This window comes from Pinus tabuliformis, chromosome 2_2 (genome assembly GCF_031772625.1).
Source record: "Pinus tabuliformis cultivar Carrire ecotype Pingquan chromosome 2_2, CPIR1, whole genome shotgun sequence".
Classification (NCBI taxonomy): Eukaryota; Viridiplantae; Streptophyta; class Pinopsida; order Pinales; family Pinaceae; genus Pinus; species Pinus tabuliformis.
Genome location: NC_142300.1, coordinates 250,336,083 through 250,356,674, shown reverse-complemented (window position 1 = coordinate 250,356,674; position 20,592 = coordinate 250,336,083). Strand labels below are relative to the sequence as shown.

General features: G+C 38.1%; 1 pseudogene; it reads left to right on the top strand.

Moving 5' to 3' along the window:
* The first annotated feature begins 363 nt into the window (after positions 1 to 363).
* LOC149192230 (28 kDa ribonucleoprotein, chloroplastic-like) lies at positions 364 to 18,290 on the top strand (annotated as a pseudogene).
* Positions 18,291 to 20,592: the final 2,302 nt, after the last annotated feature.

Here is a 20,592-nt window from a genome sequence, read left to right as displayed (position 1 = left end):
TTCTATATTATGTATTCATTAACATGTTTTAATAATTTTTAAGATATTTACACTGAAATTGTTCTTGTGATGGGTTTGGATGGGCAAATCCAACCAATCAAAGAGGCTCATTTATGTCTTCATTCCTCCAAAAATTTTGACCACATGATTAGATTTGATTTTTCCTAACTAGGTATTTTATTCTACAGAACTAGCTCATGATATATATCTTACGCTCTTAAGTAGGATAAAGGAATGAGAGGTTAGGTTCGCAGTGTTTGAAAAGCAAGAAAAGGGGCAATTAGTGTATATCATTGTATAAATGACCTTATCCCCTTCCATTTTTACTAGAACTCTTTCTAGAGTCACATCCCTGTTGAGAAGATGGCAATTTATTCCTGTTACTATGCGTCATTAAATACCCATCTCAATCATAATTACAGACTCAATTCTCTTCTTTTTCTAAGGATTCCATCTATAAAAATATCAAAGCTACCACATTGCTCTCTCCAGTTGTCCCATCTTCTCACTAGCAGAAACGTATTCAAAATCACAACATTAACTCAAGAAGAAACTCAAACTACAACGCAATCACAACCCAAAGAAGAAGCAAATGTAGTGCAACAACCAAAGGACAGCACAAGGAAAAAACCAAAAAATGAAAAAGAGTCATCTTCCAACAATACTAAACTCTATGTGGGAAATCTCCCTAGGAGTTGTGACATTGCACAACTAACTCATCTCTTTCAAGAGTTGGGAATTGTAGAGTTTGTATAGGTAATTCTCGTGTATATATATATATATATACTTGACGAACCTTTTATTTTTAAGGTTTTTTAGAGACTGACTTGGCCTATGATGGCAGGCCCCTCTGATGGCATGTTATATTTTTTCCATGATTCTATCCCCTTATAATGCAGTGACGAGTGTAGTTACTTCTTCTAGTACCTTCATACTTTCTTTATTCCATTTATAATAACTTGTGTATGTATTCAAAAGCCCTTAATTTATGCATGTAGATTTTCATGTTAATTAAAGGACCTTAATTATTTACTCTATGTGTCGGCTTTATCTCCTTTGACCTCTTTGAAAATCGAATTCTTATCTTGTTGGTGGATAAACCCTCCTTTATTTATCTAACAAACATGACTATGGACCATATGTTCACTAGGCCCTTCGTGGAACCTCCTTAGAACATGGCCCAACAATCAGTTTATTGGTCCACCTCCATTTTTTGCTGAAAGCCTCACGCAATCCCAAAGACTGGAAAAGATTAGTAGCATGTTAGTCCTCAACACCTTGTGGACTAACCCTACCAATTTATCGCTTATGGATCCACCCACTCTAAGTCTAAAGGACCAATGGAGATCATTAAACCCAATAGAGATCTCCTTGTGTTTTATCCTGAAATTCATATGAGGGGCAAAACCTTTCAGACCACTTTCACAAATTAAAAGAAGGCTTTGTACTCACAGTCTTTGAGAAAATACCAAAGATAAGTCCAAGCTTACCAGGGGCTTTATCAACCAAATCTTAGTTTTGTATCTTGTCGAATCCCCTTAACAATTCAATCGTCATTCATTGGTAGAGTCAAGACTCCATGGGTCTCGTTACCGATTAGGAGTCGAGAACTCTTACCATGCTTCTGCTGCGACTTGGCACCAAGGCCCGACCTTCGATTAGTGGCCCACCGAAGTCAAGGTCAGAGATCTAATCTGTTCTTTGACTCTCATAACACTTGACGTCGAAGCCGATAGTAACCCAATAGAGATCTCCTTGTGTTTTATCCTGAAATTCATATGAGGGGCAAAACCTTTCAGACCACTTGTACAAATTAAAATAAGGCTCTATACTCACAACATTTGAGCAAATACCAAAGATAAGTCCAGGCTTACCAGGGGCTTTATCAACGAAATCTTGGGTCTATATCTTGTCGAATCCCATAAGCTATTAAATCGTCATTTATTGGTGGAGTCGAGACTCCATGGGTCTCATTACTGGTTAGGAGTCAAGAACTCTTACCATGCTTCTGCTGCAACTTGGCACCAAGGCCCAACCTCCGATTAGTGGCCCACCAAAGTCAAGGTCAGAGATCTAATATGTTCTTTGACTCTCATAACACTTAACATCAAAGCCGACAGTGCTCTCAAGCCCGAACATTTACTAGTCTCACCAAATTCAGGATCGAAGTTGGCCTCATTCCTTCCCTTGATTCTTCCTACAGTGGCTATGATATCTTGGTTTACAAATGAAAGCGGTGTACCTCCTTCTATACCCTCTTCAAGTAATATAAAACACTGACTAATGGGTTTCGTTGAACTAGTTGGGATTCTATTTCCCTTTGTTACAACCAGTCAAGCTCCAGGTCCAGACTCTTTTTGTATTGTATTTCGTTCAATTCCTTGATCACTTCTCCAATAGTTCCCTATAAATACATACAATGTCAAAATGACTTACCTGTGTGCTCTCGTCGATGCAAGGGATGGTCCAACTTTTACTTGAACCATTGTTACAACGATTGCTCACAGAGTAGATCTCCAAAGGCATTAAAGACTACTAGTAGAATTTGCATCCCTTCTTAAGGCAAATTCGTTTGAACACCTTCAAGCGAGCACAATCTATTTCCATGATTGAAATAGGATTACACTCTATCCTTGTTAGAAATTAAACATATAATTGGACAAGGGCTAAACACAATAATGCCAATTCCATTCACTTGAACGAATAGTTACAGAGGAAAAGTTATGGCTTAATTATCGAGCTTCTATCCTTTATCTTTAGGCTTAGAATTTTGGCCCTCTACCTTTCTACAGGGTTCCCTTGCCTAACACACATAATTTCATGAACATAAAAAAATATCTACATAGTTACACAAAAATTGGACATCTACCCCAAACTGTTTACCACCTACGTTAAACACTTATCCATATTTACAAAGACTCACTTCAAAATATCCCAACATCCTAATCATATAGATTCCTATAGAATCAGGATAGTTGGCTCTACCATAAAATCATTTTAATTCTAATTTATACAAGTAAATTGGGAAATAAAACTTACATTAGGATCCCCCTAATTTCTTACACAAAGATAGTTCCTAGGTTGATTCTCCCGCATCATTACCTAGATGGAAAAAGTTGAACTCCTGGTCAAATGATTAAACCCTCCAAGATCCCAAACAAAATGTTTTTGCTCACACGCACAATTACCTTGTTCCAATTATGGTTTCAGCTTGTTAATATCTCACACATAATTTTATAACATGCCACTTATGTTGTTGGAGAAATCTTGCATAGTTAGTTGTTTGTCATTGTTAAAAAATGTCTTCATTTGTTTGCAAATTTCCATGGGTACCTTTTGCATCAATGTTCTCATCTTCCTAACTTCATCTTCTAGTTTGTTCCTATGGCCATCATTCTCCAACTCAAATTTTACGTATTATATGTCAATCATTTGGTTCATCAATTTATTTTCCGAAGATTTCAGCAACTTTAAAATATTTTCACTCCCTACATGAATAGTATTGTTATTCATCTTCATCAACTTCCTCCTGAAAGTATTTCCAAGTCAATTCAATCTTGTTTAATTTAGCAACATGACCTTCACTTGTATACTCATCGTTATTGATGTCCATCATGGTCTCTCCCTGCATTGCAAGACGTAAATTTATCACTCTTGACTTTTACTTCTGAGAAATTTTCTCAACTTGTATTGAAGACTTCTATTTATCCATCAACCCAACTAGGTTTTCATTGAGTAACTCAATACATGCATTCACACACCAATCATTAGTTTCAAAACCATAGGAATTCTCAGACTCTTTAAGTCATTTCCATCAAGATCTCTCCTTCATGTGCAAAAATTTTCTTCTAATACTACTTACGAAGCAATGGTGTATATTCCCACATTTCAACAAAAATAGAAGTCACCTTTGAGTGATTTAAAAAACCAAGTCTTCATCTAAAATCTTTATGACAAATCCAGGTGGTTGTCAATTTCTTGCAAAACACATTGTTGCTTCATATGCTCCTCATTTTATCTATTCGTTCCTATCTACTTCTTTGTTACTGTCTCCTACAATCTTCTCATCATGTATGAAAGCTTGTGATGATTGTACCTCCTTCTGACCTCCACATAAAAATAAATTATTAGCTTTAAAAGAGTGAGGCTTTTGGACCTCCATTGATGCACCTAGTATCTTTTGCAAATTTGAACTTGTCTTGTATTTCATGTGACCTTAAGTTAGTCTAATATCTTCAACCTTGCCATCATCTCCACTCCTTGGCATGATATATTTTGAGGGTTACTCTTTTCCCTCAGCATCATTGAGTCTCATTTTCCAATATGGAAGTCCCTAACAATTGCTTGCAACACTCTCTTATTGTTTTCTTCTGGTATTGATAGGAACTCCATGTGGCTTCACATCTCTTTTGGACATTTTCCCCATACCTTTAACCAACATTCATGTACGACACATCAACTTTAAATACAAAATGACATAAGACCACCTCTGGTATTTCTGCTACCAATTCGCCTTGTTGACCTTCTTCCAATATCTCACCAACATCTTCCATGAGACTTTATCCACTCCCTAAGACATTTGATTAGTGTCTTACCAACATCCTTTATTCATAACTCCCTTTGATATTTTAGACTTTTCATACAATCCATAATTCTTTTAGACAGTTTATCATTATCTTCTCCTATGAGGATGTCACCTCTCATTGTTTCACAAGTGTGAACTGATCCAACCTTAAACTCAACTACTATAAGTTCATCCTCTCTTATTGAAGCATTCAACAAACGCTTCAACTCATTCTCCGGTCTCTTAGGAATCTTCTTCTTGAAACTATTATGTCTGACAAGGAACTTAAATCTTCTCATCAGGTCTAATCTTCATTTACTGTCTTTTCATTTTTTCATCATCTCCACAAATTTGAGCCTCTCTTTCAGATGAGATGTCTCCTTAACAAAATAAATGAAAGCATGCAAAAGAAATTATAAAAAAAAATGGCATGTGAAAGAAATTAATCTAAGATAAAATTGATAAATAAATAGTTGAATTGGAGGAGAGGCTCAAATTTGTGATGATGATGATGGAATGAGAAGACCATAAACAAATATTTGAGCCTGATGAGAAAGTTGAAATTGTTTTTTAGAAAGAATGATTCAAAAATAATACCCTTAAGAAATCAAGAAAAGAGTTGTAGCACCTATTGAATGCTTCAATAAGAAAATAAGAGCTCAAAGCAATTGAGCTTAAAGCTGGAGAGTGTAATGTGAGACTATATGAAAATCTCATGGACTTTCTGAAAATTCCAAAAAAGTAGAGAGAGCTACAAATAAAAAAAAGTTGACGAGACACTATTCAAATGTTTCTGGGAATATAGAAAATGTCTTATGCAAAATGCTGGTAAGATATTGGAAAAATGCCAGCAAGGAGAACTGATAGCAAAAGTTTCATAGGTGGTTGGATTGTCTCTCATCTTTAAAGTGGGCGAATTTTATGTGAATACTTAGTAGACGCATGGACATAATTTCCAACAAATAAGAGAAGGCACATGGACTGCCTCTCAAAATTGAGAGAAGAAAGAAAAGAAGTATTGCAAACAATTACCAAAAGATGTATGGTAAATGAGAACAAAGATAAAGAAGTGGAATAAAAATCCTTAAAATATATTATATATAAGAATAGAGATGATAACGAAGTTGAGAAGATAAGACAAATTGAAGGTCTCATGGACAATGGTATAAGCCCAAATTTTCAATAAATGCTAGTAACATCAGTAGAGGCCCAAGAGCCTCACTCTTTTAAAGTTGATCATTCATTTTTATGTACAGTTTAAAAAGAGGAACAATCATCACCAGCTTCCATAGATGACGAGAGTACTATAAGAGGTCATAAGTAAAAAACAGTTGAAAACCAACAGATAAAAAAATGAACATATGAAAAAACAATGAATTTTGCAAGAAATGGAAAATCATCTAGAATTTCCATAAATATTCTAGATGAAAATTTCGTTTTTCAAATCACTCAAAAGGGACAGAATTCCATTTCTACTTAAATGTGAGAAGATACATCATCACCTCATAAAGAATGTCAGAATAATATCTTAGCATAAAGAGTATCAGAAAAAATGTTGAGCGAAGCCATAGAAGTAGCTGACAAGTCTTATGTTTTTTAAATTAATGATTGGTGTGTGAATGCAGGTGTTGTGTTGCTTAAGGAAAACTTAATTGAGTTAATGAATGAAGGAGAGTCCTCAATACAAGCTGAGATAATTTTTCAAAAGCAGAAATTTGGAGTGATAAATTAAAAGTCATGCAAAGGTGAGAAAACCATGATGGACAACAATAAATACAAGTATACAAGTGAAGATCTTGTTGTTGAAGTGAATAGAATTGAATTAGCTTGGGAGAACCTTCAAGAAGACACTGACGACAGTGAGGAGCACTGTTTAAATGAGCTACTCATGAAGATTAATTAAGATACTTTAAAGTTGTTGATGGATTTAAATTCCTTGGACGAAAAATTGATGGATAAGATTATCAACATTCAGAGTGTGAAATTTAAGCTGAAAGAAAATGGAAGTAAACCAAGCTAGAAAATGAAGTCAAAAAATGAGGATGTTTATGCAAAAAACACCCATAGAAGTATAAAAAGAAAAAGAATACAACAACCGACAAAGACAAGTAGTTGACTGTGCAATATTTCTCCATCAATGTAAGCGACATATTGCAAAATTTTGCGTGGAATCCTGGCAGACTGAAGCCAGAGGTGCAACATCGAAGCAATTGTGCATACGAACAACAACAAAATTTTGTTTGGGATCCTGGAAGATTTAATCATTTGACTAGGAAGTCAATTTTCCACCCGAAGAGTCTCATGCAAGAGCATCACCGTAGGAAAATTTACTTTGTGTAAGATCCCAAGGGAATCCTATAAATTCTAAGTGTAGGTTTATTTTCTACTATTTACTTGTATAAATTAGAGTTAGATGGATTTAGGTAGTAGAAGAACAATAGAGAGAAAAAAGTAAAAGCCAAAAGAGAGAAAGGGAGCTTGATAGTCGAGACATAATATTTTATCTGTAAATAGTATTTTCCAGTGAATATAATTTATATTCTTTTGTTTCGCCTCCTATTTGAATCCCGGTTTAATTTTTAATAAGAGTAGATTGTAACTTTGTCTCAATCGTGGAAATCAATTATGATAGCATGAGGGTGTTTAGAGGACAAACGGCTTAAGGAGGGATGCGAATTTGATAGGTAGTCTTCAATGTCTGTGGAGGTCTTGTTTGAGAGCAATGAGAAAGAAAACTCGTTTGGATTTTTTCATATTATTATTTTATTTACTGCACTTGAGTCTCGTTGTTTGGGAGAAGAAAATTTACTCTCTACTTAGTAGAGAAATTGTCCCTCTATCATATAATAAGTGTAGGTTTATTTTCTACTATTTACTTGTATAAATTAGAGTTAGAGGGATTTAGGTAGTAGAAGAACAATAGAGAGCAAAAAGTAAAAGCCAAAAGAGAGAAAGGGAGCTTGATAGTCGATACATAATATTTTATCTGTAAATAGTATTTTCCATTGAATATAATTTATATTCTTTTGTTTCGCCTCCTATTTGAATCCCGGTTTAATTTTTAATAAGAGTAGATTGTAACTTTGTCTCAATCGTGGAAATCAATTATGATAGCATGAGGGTGTTTAGAGGACAAACGGCTTAAGGAGGGATGCGAATTTGATAGGTAGTCTTCAATGTCTGTGGAGGTCTTGTTTGAGAGCAATGAGAAAGAAAACTCGTTTGGATTTTTTCATATTATTATTTTATTTACTACACTTGAGTCTCGTTGTTTGGGAGAAGCAAATTTACTCTCTACTTACTAGAGAAATTGTCCCTCTATCATATAATTAGATACATAAGGTAAAAATTGGACCATTCCCTATGATGATGAGAGAAAACAAGTCATTAATGTTGCATGTGTTTGTTTGCATATAAAGATCACTGTGGAAGTGATCATTATAGGGAATTAAAAGGAGTAATAAGAAACAAGACTCGATACCTTAAACTTAACTAGCTCCCTAGAAGAGAAGTGGAATCTTTCATTTTGCATTTAGTCAGCGACGAACCAATTGGAGGTGCATCAGAAATTATAATGGAGGAATAGAGGTCGACCTCACGTTGCGAGCCGCATCCACTAGTAAGCAATGAGAGGTGCGAATAGAAAATCATGGAGATAAGAAAAACTCAACCCTCAACCACTGTTGGGTTAGACCCGACCCCATTTCACCGCAGTTGGGCCCGATGTGTGTTTTCTGACGTGGGGTGTGTAAACTTCGACCACACGGCTACTAGCCTTTGGGATTCCGTGAAGTTTCGGTGATACGATAAATGACATTGGGTTATGTTATCCGAAAAGGAGAGATCAATCATTGATTCATGGTTTTGGTCAATTCACGAGATTGTAACAAATATCCCTCTTCTTGTCTATAGTTGTCCTCAATATTTGGCCTAGTCCTCTTCTTGTCTATAGTTGTCCTCAATATTTGGCCTAGTGCGAAATCATTGGTACAAAGGTGATGAGTAGGAGGATGACTATCAAAGCCCTTTTCATATATTCCATGTTCCTCATCTTCTCTTAGTCCTTAAATGAAATAGACAGCCCAAGAAGCAAGCAACCAAATAAATTTTCCTCCGAACCAACATTTACAAGGGAATTACGAGATAAAATTGTAAAGTAAAGGGCCCTCGCACAAATAGAATTAGAGGAGTTTGATTTAATAATAGGTCAAAGAGATAGGGTAGGAGCACAAATTAAAGAAAAAAGTTATTTTAAATAAATGGAAAATTAATGTGCATATGCCAAGGGCTCATGAACAAGGAAATGAGTTTTTATAAAAGGAAAATAAAAACTCAAAGGCGATGGGAGAAAGAAGTAAGTACACTCATAGTGGAGGAGGAGGTAGTTAGATTCCTGGGCATATTGAGCAGGCCAATAAAGAGGTCTGCCCCTCCAAAGTGGTATCAGAGAACAAGACAAAGGGAAATAATTCGTACAAGAGAACAAGATAAATTCTCAAGAGGTGGGCAAAGGATCAACTTCCAAGCAAAGGCAACTCAAGGGGTTCCAAAGGAGGTGAACTGAGATGGAAAAATTCTGAGCCAAAAGAAATTCGATGAGGAGTATTCAATGAAGGATGTATAATTGTAGCTCACTCAGAGATACATGTGTGAAAGAACACTGAGGTGAATATGGACAAGATGCAACAATGAAGACACGCGATCAGGGTATGATGAAAATTTTCAAGCATTGGAGCTTGATGCAACAGCATCGACCCACCCCACTCTTAACCGAAATTGATTCTAGATGCTTCAAGGTAGTGTGGCACTTGGCCATAGAGGACATAATTTTTTTCATCTTTTGTAATTTTAATGAAACATTTGTAGCCCTGTCATGGCAGAGGATGAGACACTCATTTTGTTAGGGTGGTTTTACATTTTTTTTTTTATACAAGTTGTCTCTAAGATGTCAAGCAGGGGGTGAGTTAATGTAATATCGAGCTAGAAAGGGCCAAGAAATTTTCACTTTAGGCCGAGAGTTCGTCATGCCATAGAGGTCGTAATATGTAATTTGTGTGTTTTGGTGCTTAGGCCCATAAGGTTGTAATGAAAAAATATATATTTCTTTTATTAGCGCATTTTAAGTATGTGTGTTTATTTATTTTTTCAGAGACCCTATCATATCGTTTTCTTTGATAGTTTGTCAAGGGCATCCAGAATGAAAGGGAGTCAGCCTGCATAGTCGGCCCACAACACTGTGGAAGTACCAAGAGAAGATATCAATCAAGCTCAACCCTGACTTGGGTGGGACCTAGTCGAATGGTTGAGCCTTGAACTAGTTAGCTATCTGCAAGGAAGTGAAAAAGGCCAACCCCCAACCAAAGTGGAGACCCCTAATTTGAAGTCAAGGATTGGTGCAAGCTCAAGGCCCAGAGATATTATGCACCGAAGGAAATTTCGTCGAGGGGTGAAGTTGAATGTTGCTATGAGATTTTTGGTGTAGCAGGAGTATGGCTTGGGAGCTCCTCGCTGCACAAATTAGATTTTTTCGTGGGCCCATAACCCATAAGCTCTCGAATTAGAGCCACTAGGGGTTATAATGAAGAATCCCCGAACAATCATAGGCCCCTCCGATGGCTTTATATGTTTTTCCCAAGATTCTATTCCTTTGTAAATTTCGTGATGAGTGTAATTACTTTTTCTCACCATCAAAATTTCTTTATTCCATTTATAATAATTTGTGTTCGTATTCTAAAGCCTCTAATTTATGCACATGGATTTTCATGTTAATTAAAGGACCCTAATTCTTTGCTCCATGTGTCAACCCTATCTCTTTCGACCTCTTTGAAAATCAAATTCTTATCTTGTCAGTGGTTAAACCTTGCTTGCTTTATCGAACAAACATAACTATGGACCATATGTTTCACAGGCCCTTCATGGAACCCAAACCAATGAAAATTTTATTAGGTAACCCATATTTTCTATTAACAGCCTTATGCAATCCCAAAGACTGGCAGAGATTAGGAGTAGACCAGTCCTCAACACCTCGTGGACTAATCCAACCAATTTATCACTTACGGGTCCACTCACTCCAAGTCTAAAAGATCTATGGTGATGTTGACGGTGCTAGACTCGCCAACATGTCAAGGGATCTCCCCAGTAAGAAGTCCCAACTAGGCCTCACAACGTTTGGTGTAAGATTCCCAGCAGTGGGTCGTACGATTTCGCACCGAGGAAAGTAATATGTCTGTGTTGGTAGTAAGGGTGTGACATATGCATCAAGTCAAGGAAGGTGCATGAGCGGTTCTAACACACAGAGGGTGAGGTGAATGCACCCCTTGGAAGCCTGTGAAAGCACGAAGTTAAGGGAACACACGAACTAAGATACATCACACACTGGAAGGCAAGTGCGTTAGCTATCTAAAGTGGTTGTTAAACCAACAACACATTTCAGTAAGATTCATACATACATGTGCAAAAAATAGCTACGCAATGCGCATGCATGCATAAGCAAACAGATACATATATCATTTAGAGTAAACAAGATAGCTGAAATACAATATGACATATGCATGAAACATGTTGGCCTTGTTATATTAAGAAGTGTAAGTTCCAGTCGTACAATAAAACGATGACCAACCACTAGTTCCGACAGTATAACATTACAGTCACTATCGCCTGCTCCTCCGAAGAAATATACTAGCTCTGCACAATGGAGAAGCCAAGACTCATTGCAATATTGTCCAAGCTTTCTCTAAAATACTCCTATCAAAATCTCGGCTGACCAAAAGCCTCTACAATGAGTTATGAGAGACTATATATAGAAAAGGGTGGGGTGGCCCTTGACATTCCCCTTCGTGATTGTTCATCTACCCTCATGACTCTTCATCTACTCAATGACTGTTACATCGAACTATTGACACTTGAACTTCCACTTTACAAGACGTTACATACAATTTGCACAAGTACCCATGTGAGACAAAATAGGCTTGAGAAAGCCATGCAAGACATCACTATGACTCGGACAACTGTGGGAAGACCTAGTCTTCGACATCCTCACAGTGGTCAACAGTAGCAAAAAAATGCCATACTTGGTAGTCCATGATAGTGTTTGTTTACTCTGTGGTGACATCTTTCTGGAAACGAACTCTTGCCTCCATTGCATCCAAGTACACTGCTCAGGCTCCTCTATCCAACTCATCTGATAATATGCGCATCATTGTCTAGAGTTCGACCAGACCAACAACATACTGATGCATGGTGTCTGCACTGATTACCAAGTCTGGGCTAGTGGCTATGTGCATGAAATCATCAAAGTACGAGTCAAGCTCCAGTCAGACTTATGCCTTTGTCTTTGCCTCAGTGAGTGTCACAATCAATGGGATCGCATGTGCACGAACAACAACATCCATACTCCTGAATTCCTGTGCATGTGAAGCCTGTAGACTAGTGATGAGCTGTGGGAGATCTTCGTAGTTCCAGGTCTGACTCCGGATGCGTGCCTTCAGCTCGGCCGCTCTAGGCTTCTTCATCTTGGGCAAGTGTAACAAGACTCCCTTGTATCTCATTGTCCATGTTTGCATGTAATCATCAGCAGCATGCACGTTTGACAAGATACGTGCTGCCAACGTTGAGATGGAAAATTGCCTTACGCACAGTACCAAACTTGGAATACAACGCCCGCATGACTGTCTCAAAGGACAATACTTCATCCAATATTTCATTCTTCAACTCCGCTCAGGTGGATGTTGTAACCAATTCTCCTCCTTGCTTGGTCGTCCGTAACTCCTTAGCCATTCACCCATTCTCAGCTATCAAGAAGCAAACACTCGAGAAAGTGGCTTTGTCATACGCTCTAGGCCAATACTATTGGATGCTTGCGCACATTAGACATGATCACTCGTTCCTCAATCTGCGTAGGAGATGTGTTATCATCCAAAGTAGACACTCTGCGAGATTGCACAACTCTGTTGCAACTCGTCGAATGAAATGTGCATCTCTCCTTCCAAATTGTCTCCAAGGATATCACTGTCTCGTTGGTCGCTTAAGACTTGCTCCACTTCTAGATCCAGTGAAGTTGGTGGGTTGACCTCTTGGTGGTAAGACATGAGGCCAATATCTTGTTTTAACTCTTGTTGCTCCATATCCATATCCATCTGTTCAAGTGCTTGTTCTCTCTCTCGAGCAAAGTCCTACTCCTACAACTGCTCGCCCTGTCTTCTTGGTGCCAAGTGTTCGGATGAGTCGACTACCTGTACGAGCACAATTTCATCAGTCTGTACACGTTGCGCCCCCTGCTGTACCTTTTCTTGTTGAGCTTCCTTTTATTGTTTGTGCATCTCCTTTTCCTTCCGAGTTGCTCCTTGAACTCATACAACTCCTTCTTTGTTTCCTCCATTCTCAATTGTTCTCTCTATCTTTGTGCATTCCTCTTGTCGCGTTGTTTCTGCTTCACCTCTATTTCCAAATATGCTTTCTACACAAGTGGGTCTGCTCAAAATTTGCAGCTTTTTTCTGCCTCTGCACTGTCAAAAAACTTCCTCTTGCCTTTGTCGCACGCCAATATGTTTACCTCTATTGTTGTTGCTGCTGGTACTCTCCTGGATGCTACTTCGTTAACCATCCACAGCTATGCCGACCGGTGCATTGGGCCTGGAGAACCTGTAACAATATCTCCATGGGTCTTTCTCCGCCCAGTGACATGCCCCATGGATCCACTGAAACTGTACTCTCGCGCAGTGATTTTTCACAATACAATGTGGGTCATACGAATTGAAGCTTCAAACGTCGAAAGGATATTTCTTGATCTGCTCTGTTTCGACATCTGCATGCTTGAGGTTTTGTATCTCATACAACTTGATCCACAACAGAAGAGTGGGCCAAGGTGCCTTCTTCCTTCGGTGCATCCTAGTTGAAAGCCTTGCCAAAATGTGATATGATACTTCTTGCATGACAAATTTGTGCTTGGAAAACTTCGGCAAAAAATGCAAAGGCTTCTCGTGTTGTGCATCCGTATGAAGGTTCCAGACAGTGAAGCATACGAATCCGCAGAAACAATCAGTCCTCCATTGTTGTCTACGACATGCAAGGTGGATCCTACTCAAATATCATCTTGTACACCGGGGTGACAAAATGATCTGACAATTGTGTGATAACTCCTCTAAAGCTTCATTCAGACAACAGTCTACAATAAGTGTTCACATAGGTCTATGTCGATGTCCATGCCCACTCCATGCCCGGAAACCGCTTTCAGGCCCAGATTGCATCCAAGATGTATGCGGACATGTAGATTTCTGCTCACTGACCTTTGGGTCACTGTCGAGCTCCTACTACCTGTTCCTTCAGCTTGTGATCCAACGTGTCGGACTAGTTTCATGCTTTGCCTTCACTGGCCAGTTTGTCCAACGCGATCACCCAACTCTGCAAGAATGTCTCCGTGCTCTCTTGGCCATATAGGCGACATGCAAAGATGACCAAGTATTGATACTCCTTCCACAGTATCTTCGTCTTGTAAATCTAGTTGGGTGTCATCCTGAATTTCGTTGGCTACCTTACCCAGTTCTTCATGGTATCCTTGGAGTTGGCATTACCGTTGGGTAGGCTGAAAGGTGTCTTTATGGTGATCACTAGCTTCGACAAATGATACATATACTGATAATCCTGTGCCATGAAGATAGCAATCTCCATCCCACTAACACTAATCAATGTCATCGTCTCAAGATCAGTATGAAAAATGATCAAATGTATCATGCTCGCACGTGGGAATGCGAGGTACCTACATGCAATCCGATACAAGCCGGACTTGTGAATTTTCACATAGACTTGGCAGTTTCAAGGTCTTTCCCAAATGTGCATGTGAATGCATCATTGATCTCTTGCCATTTCAACTTGATGTCTTTATCTACAATTAGCTTGGTGTTTTCATAGATCGTCAAACTTGTAGACACTCGCTCAACTGTTAATCCAGCTGTGCTTCCATCGGTGTCCTTTGATCCTGCTCTCTTTAAGTCCATTGATCCTGAATTGTTGAGCGATAGATGAACACCTGCTAGAACTAGAGACAGGGTGACATGCATGGCAGGAAATCTATCAGCTAAAACCAAAGCAAACTTGAGGAATGACATGCAACATACCTGGGGATCGACTGACAAGGATTGTACAATTTTCACTAGGAGGTCAAGAGACTGGCTGTCGGAACTGCGCAAAAGGCAGCCTGGACTGTCTGGAGGCAGTTTGGCTGCTGGAATTGCGAAATGCGTAATCCACACTAGCCTGCTGGGTGCTTGGATTATGCAATGCACAATTCTAGCTGGCAAGTGATGCAGACCCAGAGACTGCATTGTGCAATTTTCTGGGCCAGCAGTCAATGCATCTCAAAATTGTGCAAGACAAGACTGGAGGATAGTCATTGGCTAGAATTGAGGATTTTCTGAAAGGAAGGTAGAGGATTCCCTCTCAGAAGCACGTAATGTTGTCTTGGTGAAGCAGAGTCCAAGCAAACGCTGCTCAGACCCACCAACAAGCAACTAAAGAAAATGTGGATGTAAATGCGTGGTGATACTGTGCAAGTAGGAGTGAATGATCGTGCATGCAAATAGTGGATGCAAGATTCAAAAAAATAGAACAACATGCATGTATGTGAAGTGAGTTTCGCCGAATCGGCAATCGTTCGTGCAAAACAGTGTCATGCATATGATAATAGTGAGATGCTAACGAAAACTAAAATGGTGCTAGTACAAGCTAATATACATGCAAACGACAACAAGCGTCCACAGAAATCAAGCAAACAACACTCACACTAGCCAAAACACAAAGAGCGACAAAAATGTTGCAAAAACAAGTTAAGAGGACTTACCCGAAAATAGCTGAGTTGGATGTGTCGAAAGCTCTTGGATGTGTTGTGGGATGTCAGAGCTCCAAGATCATTGTGAAAAAGTGAGCTCTGAAACGTCGAATAAATAAGTTTGAGGCTCAGATGCGCATGCCACAAATATAGGAAAAAGGGACACTTGGAGGGAAGTTTCTAAAACAATTTTTGCATGTAACCTCCAGATGCTAAAAATAGCTCCATAAAATCTAGCAGTTCTTTTTTTCTATTTCGGGAAAAAATAGCCCATGCATGCAAGTGAAGTTTTCTCGGTCCCGCATGGAACTGGTCACCCTGAGGGCACATGCAACAGCCTGCTTTCCTAAGGGATAAATTTGCGCATTTTATGGAGTGAGTTGGGTTGGCTACCCATAGGGATTGCACCATTTCTGGGGGGAGCAGCAAATGCTGCCCAAAATTACTCACTTTTTGCGTTGAGCAGTCCTGCTGGGCTAGAGTGCGCATTTTTCACTGGGTAGGTTGACTGACAGGATTGCGCAGTTTCTAAGCCCAACAAGCTTCCAGTTAGGATTGTGCAATTTCTGGAGGGAAGATTGGTTCCCCTCCAAATTTGCGCAATTGCTTAAGGGAGATGCTCAGCCAGCAGCTGGACCAAGTCTGGAGAAGCAGCCTGTGAGGGGAGTGAAACAAGCCATCATGCACAAGTTGTCATGTTGCTAGAAAACCCATTGCAACTCATGTATTTGACAGTGAAAGACATGCTGCTGAGGATGGTTAGTAGGGAGGCTCCAAAACGAAGCTAAGGAAAAATTTTGGAGGGTGGTTGTAGCTGCTACAACAGGTGATCATTAAACTCAATAGACATATCCTTGCGTTCTATCATGTAATTCATACGAGGGGAAAAACCTTTCGGACCACTTATACAAATTAAAACAAGGTTCTATACTCACAATCTTTAAGAAAATACCAAAGACAATTCCAATCTTATCGAGGGCTTTATCAACCAAATCTTAGGTTGATAACTTGTTGCATCCCATAAACAATTCAATCGTCATTTATTTGCAAGGCCGAGACTCCATGGGTCCCATTATCGATCGAGAGTTGAGAACTTACCATGCTTCCATTGTGACTTGGCACCAAGGCCCAACCTCCCATTGGTGGCCCCCCAGAGTCAAGGTTAGAGATCGAATATTTTCTAACTCTCATAACACTTAACGTGAATGTCGATTGTGCTTCAAGCCCGACCGTTGACTGGTGTAACCAAAGTTGAGATCAAAGTTGGCCTCATTCCTTCCCCTTTCATTATTCACTTCTCGTTGCTTGCAACGTCTTCCCTTGATTCTTCATGTGGTGGCTATGAGTTCTTCGTCCATAAACAAAAGAGGCAAACCTCCTTTGGTACCCTCTTCAGGTAATATAAAACACAAACTTATGTGTTCCATCGAACAAGTTGGGATTCTATTTCTCTTTGCGAGAACCAATCGAGTTTCAGGTCCCAACTCTTTTCGTCTTATATTTCTTTCAATTTCTTAATCACTTCTCCAATAGTTCCCTCTGAACACATGCAACACCAAAATGATTTACTTGTCTACTCCCGTTGGTGCAGGGGATGGTCCAACCCTTACCGAAACCCTTACCACAATGATCACTCATAGAGTAGATCTCCGTAAGCACTGAATACTACCTGTCAAGTTCGTATCCCTCCTAAATGTGATGTCCTCTAAACACCTTCAGCCAACACAGTGTATTTCCATGACTGAGACATGGTTACACTCTATTCTTGTCGAAATTTAAACATACAATTACACAGGTGATAAACACAATAATGCCAATTCTATTCACTTGAAAGAATATTTACAGAAGAAATGGTATGGCTTGATTCTCGAGCTTCTCTCCTTTCTCTTTGGGCTTCTATTTTCCGCCCTCTACCTTTCTACAAAAGCCTTTTAGCTTAACGCACATAATTTCATGAACATAAAATATATCTACATAGTTACATATAAATTGGACATATGTCCCAAATTTCCTACAACCTAAGCTAGACACTTGTCCATATTTACAAATACTCACTTCAAAATCTCTTTAAGTTTAATTTATACAAGTAAATTGAGGAAAAATAAAACCTACATCTAGAATTTATAAAATCCCCTTGTCATGTTACACAAAGTACATTTTCCTAGGGTGATTCTCCTGCATAATTCTATAGGGACTCTTCTTATAATTAAAGTTGAAAAGTGAATCTTTTTTAAATATGTCAGGTTTTAGATTTTTTATGGTTGAACATATCAATTTTAGTAGGATAGAATATCTTGAAGAGTGATATAATTACGATTTTTTTCATATTTAATTTTACCATGATGGGCATAGAGGAAGTGTATACTAATTTCTACTAAACATATTGGACATAGGTCATCCACAATCAGGAAATCGGGCTAATTCGAAGATTTTCTTTTGCCACAATGAGCACCGTTGTAGAAGCCAAGGCATCCATTGAAAAACTACAAGCCTCTGTAAGTGGCAATTTAGTTTTTGGATTGTTGTTCTCTATTAAATAATATAGGCTTGCTAAGGAATTTTAGATATTTAATTCCAGTTGCTTGTTTTGTTTTGAAAATGAAGGCTTTGGGTGGATGTGATACGATTGTAAACTTTCTAGCAGTAGTGTTATCCAAAGGGAAAAAGTGTCAAGACGCATATGCTAAGACTCCATACTAATTATTTGTCAGTAACCTTTCCTGGTCAGTGAAGGACACCCTGAGATATTTTTTCAATGAACATGTGAATGTCATAGGTGCAAAAGTCATTTATAATCACAAAGGTTGAGTACCTAGTGCCTTTGGATTTGTTTCTTTATCCTCACAATCAAAAATGGAGGCTACCATTGCTTCATTGCACAGGAAGGTAATCGATCAGAATTGATTCTTTCATTGTTTTCTAATTTTTTTTGAAGTGCTTAGATAAACATGCCACAACATGATCCAAAGGGTGGACTTCTTTGGTATTAGGTGTTAAGCATGAGAAGTACATAATACTATTTATTGTACCAAAATAATCTGGAACTTGCGTTGGGCCTGATCTCTTTGAAACTCATGCTATATAAGGTGGGGAAGACCACACAGCCAGAAGGGAACACTTCAACCACTTCATTAGTGAACCAGTGGCCTATTGGCACATCTTTAGACTCAGATTTTTGTAGGTTAATAGGAGATGAGTATACATCCCTTACTAAGATAGCGCTACCAAAGGTTGCTCCTCTATCTAGTCAAAAGTAATCAGAAAGATAAAGAAATTATGGAGAAAGGAAACATGGTTGTAATGGTTCACTAATAACATTTACTACATCTTGTAATAGGAAATAGAACTTACTGTTATCCTCTGTTTTCCATCATTATCTTTTGTCCAAAGTTTTTCTTACATTAATACTTTTACAAATTGACTACTAGTTGTGTTCCCTTAGATGGGTGGATTCTTTCGGCTCTGCAAAAAGAAATACCACCAAGGAATCGTAAACAAATAATGCGACTGTTAGAAGCCACAATTGAATGGTGAAAGGCTTTATAAAAATCAAGGTAGAACGAAAAAGTGAAATTTTCATCTTTCAAGCGAACCACTGCCACCAAACTTGAGTCTAAGAAAGGTTGTGCAAACTCTACTTTCTGGTAGCATAGTAACTCCCTTCTCGAATGTGATATACTCAACCGTAAAATTTAGTGTTTATATTTTCTTTTCAAATTCCTTCACACAAATTCCCATGTAGTTTCTTCTAAAGCACTCCTACTCTCAATCTAGTGGAATTTGGACAGGGAGATGTGTGATTTTCTAGTGCATGTGCATGTATATTATCCTCATAAATTGTATGGATGATAAAGATAAGAATGACGCAAGTAACTGAACATCTAACCCCGAGCCACCCATTCCCAAGTGTTCACTAAAGGAGGGATCTGCAAGGAGTGATACAAATTGACACCAAGATTCTGCAAAATGTCTACTTTTTAGTTAAAGTGGAAAAATACACGTATATATAGGCTTTCAATATTAATTATGGAAATCTTCTTTTTTCGTATAAAATGCATGCTTAAAATGGTGAAGGAAAATGAACCAAAATGTCATGCGAAACTTCCATGCAACTGGTATATCATTGTACCAATTATTTCTTAATTTTTTTGAAGTATTTGGTGAGCTATGTTCATGGCTAGTGTTGGGCCTCCAAAATGTCTTCAAAATGACATCCACTTTCACCTTTATCGCCACCATTTCACTCACATGTCACAACTCCTTAACCATATAACCTTTCATTAACCATCATTTTCATAAATATATGGGTTAGGATATTTATTTACCAAAGTTATTTATTTTATGTGTTTAAAGTGAATTTATGATTAAAAAACTAGGAAATTAACATGATTTCATGTATATATATATATGTGTGTGTGTGTGTGTGTGTGTGTGTGTGTGCTTGAGTTTCATGACATGTGTAGGTCATTTGGAAGCTTCCAAGGCACCCTTATGTGGCCTCCAATGCTCAAATTCGAATTCCCTCCGAAGGAGATTTGGATAAAGGTCAAAGAAGGATATGTGTCCTATTTGGATTGTAACTCTATGAGGCGTCTCATCATTTCTTGTTTGGATTAGCTCTATGAGACACTTAGGGGATATGTGTCTTATTATGAGCTATTTGGTTGTAACTATATGAGATTTTAGTAGATCTTCATTAAATAAGGTAGCTTCTTATGTTTTTGTATAAATAGGAAACCTTCTCCTTTGAAAGGCATGTGTAAAGCTAGAGAAATGCTCAGTTTTTAATAGAGAATTTGGAGCTTATACTTGGAAATTTGAAGATTTAGTTTTGCTTGCATATGGAGCTTCTTCACTTGCCATCCTCATACACCATTGGAATGGCCATCTAATGATTGTGAGATTTAATTGCTTTTATAGATTAAAGTTCATTTGCTTTCTTAGCATTAGTTTTAGAATGACTGTGTAATCTTTGTTTTTCTAAAAACATTTCAATAGGGAAGATTTATGTATTTTATAAATTGGATTAAGTTTGAGGCAAGGGCTTATAGTTATTTAGTTTCCTTTCATGTTCTATTATTTACTTTTTTAAATCAAACCATCAATTCATTGTATAATTGAATAAAGGATCAGGCCAAGAAGGTGACTTCAAATTGGGTGATTGAATGTTCATCCTATGCAATCATTGATCTTTATTTTTTTCATG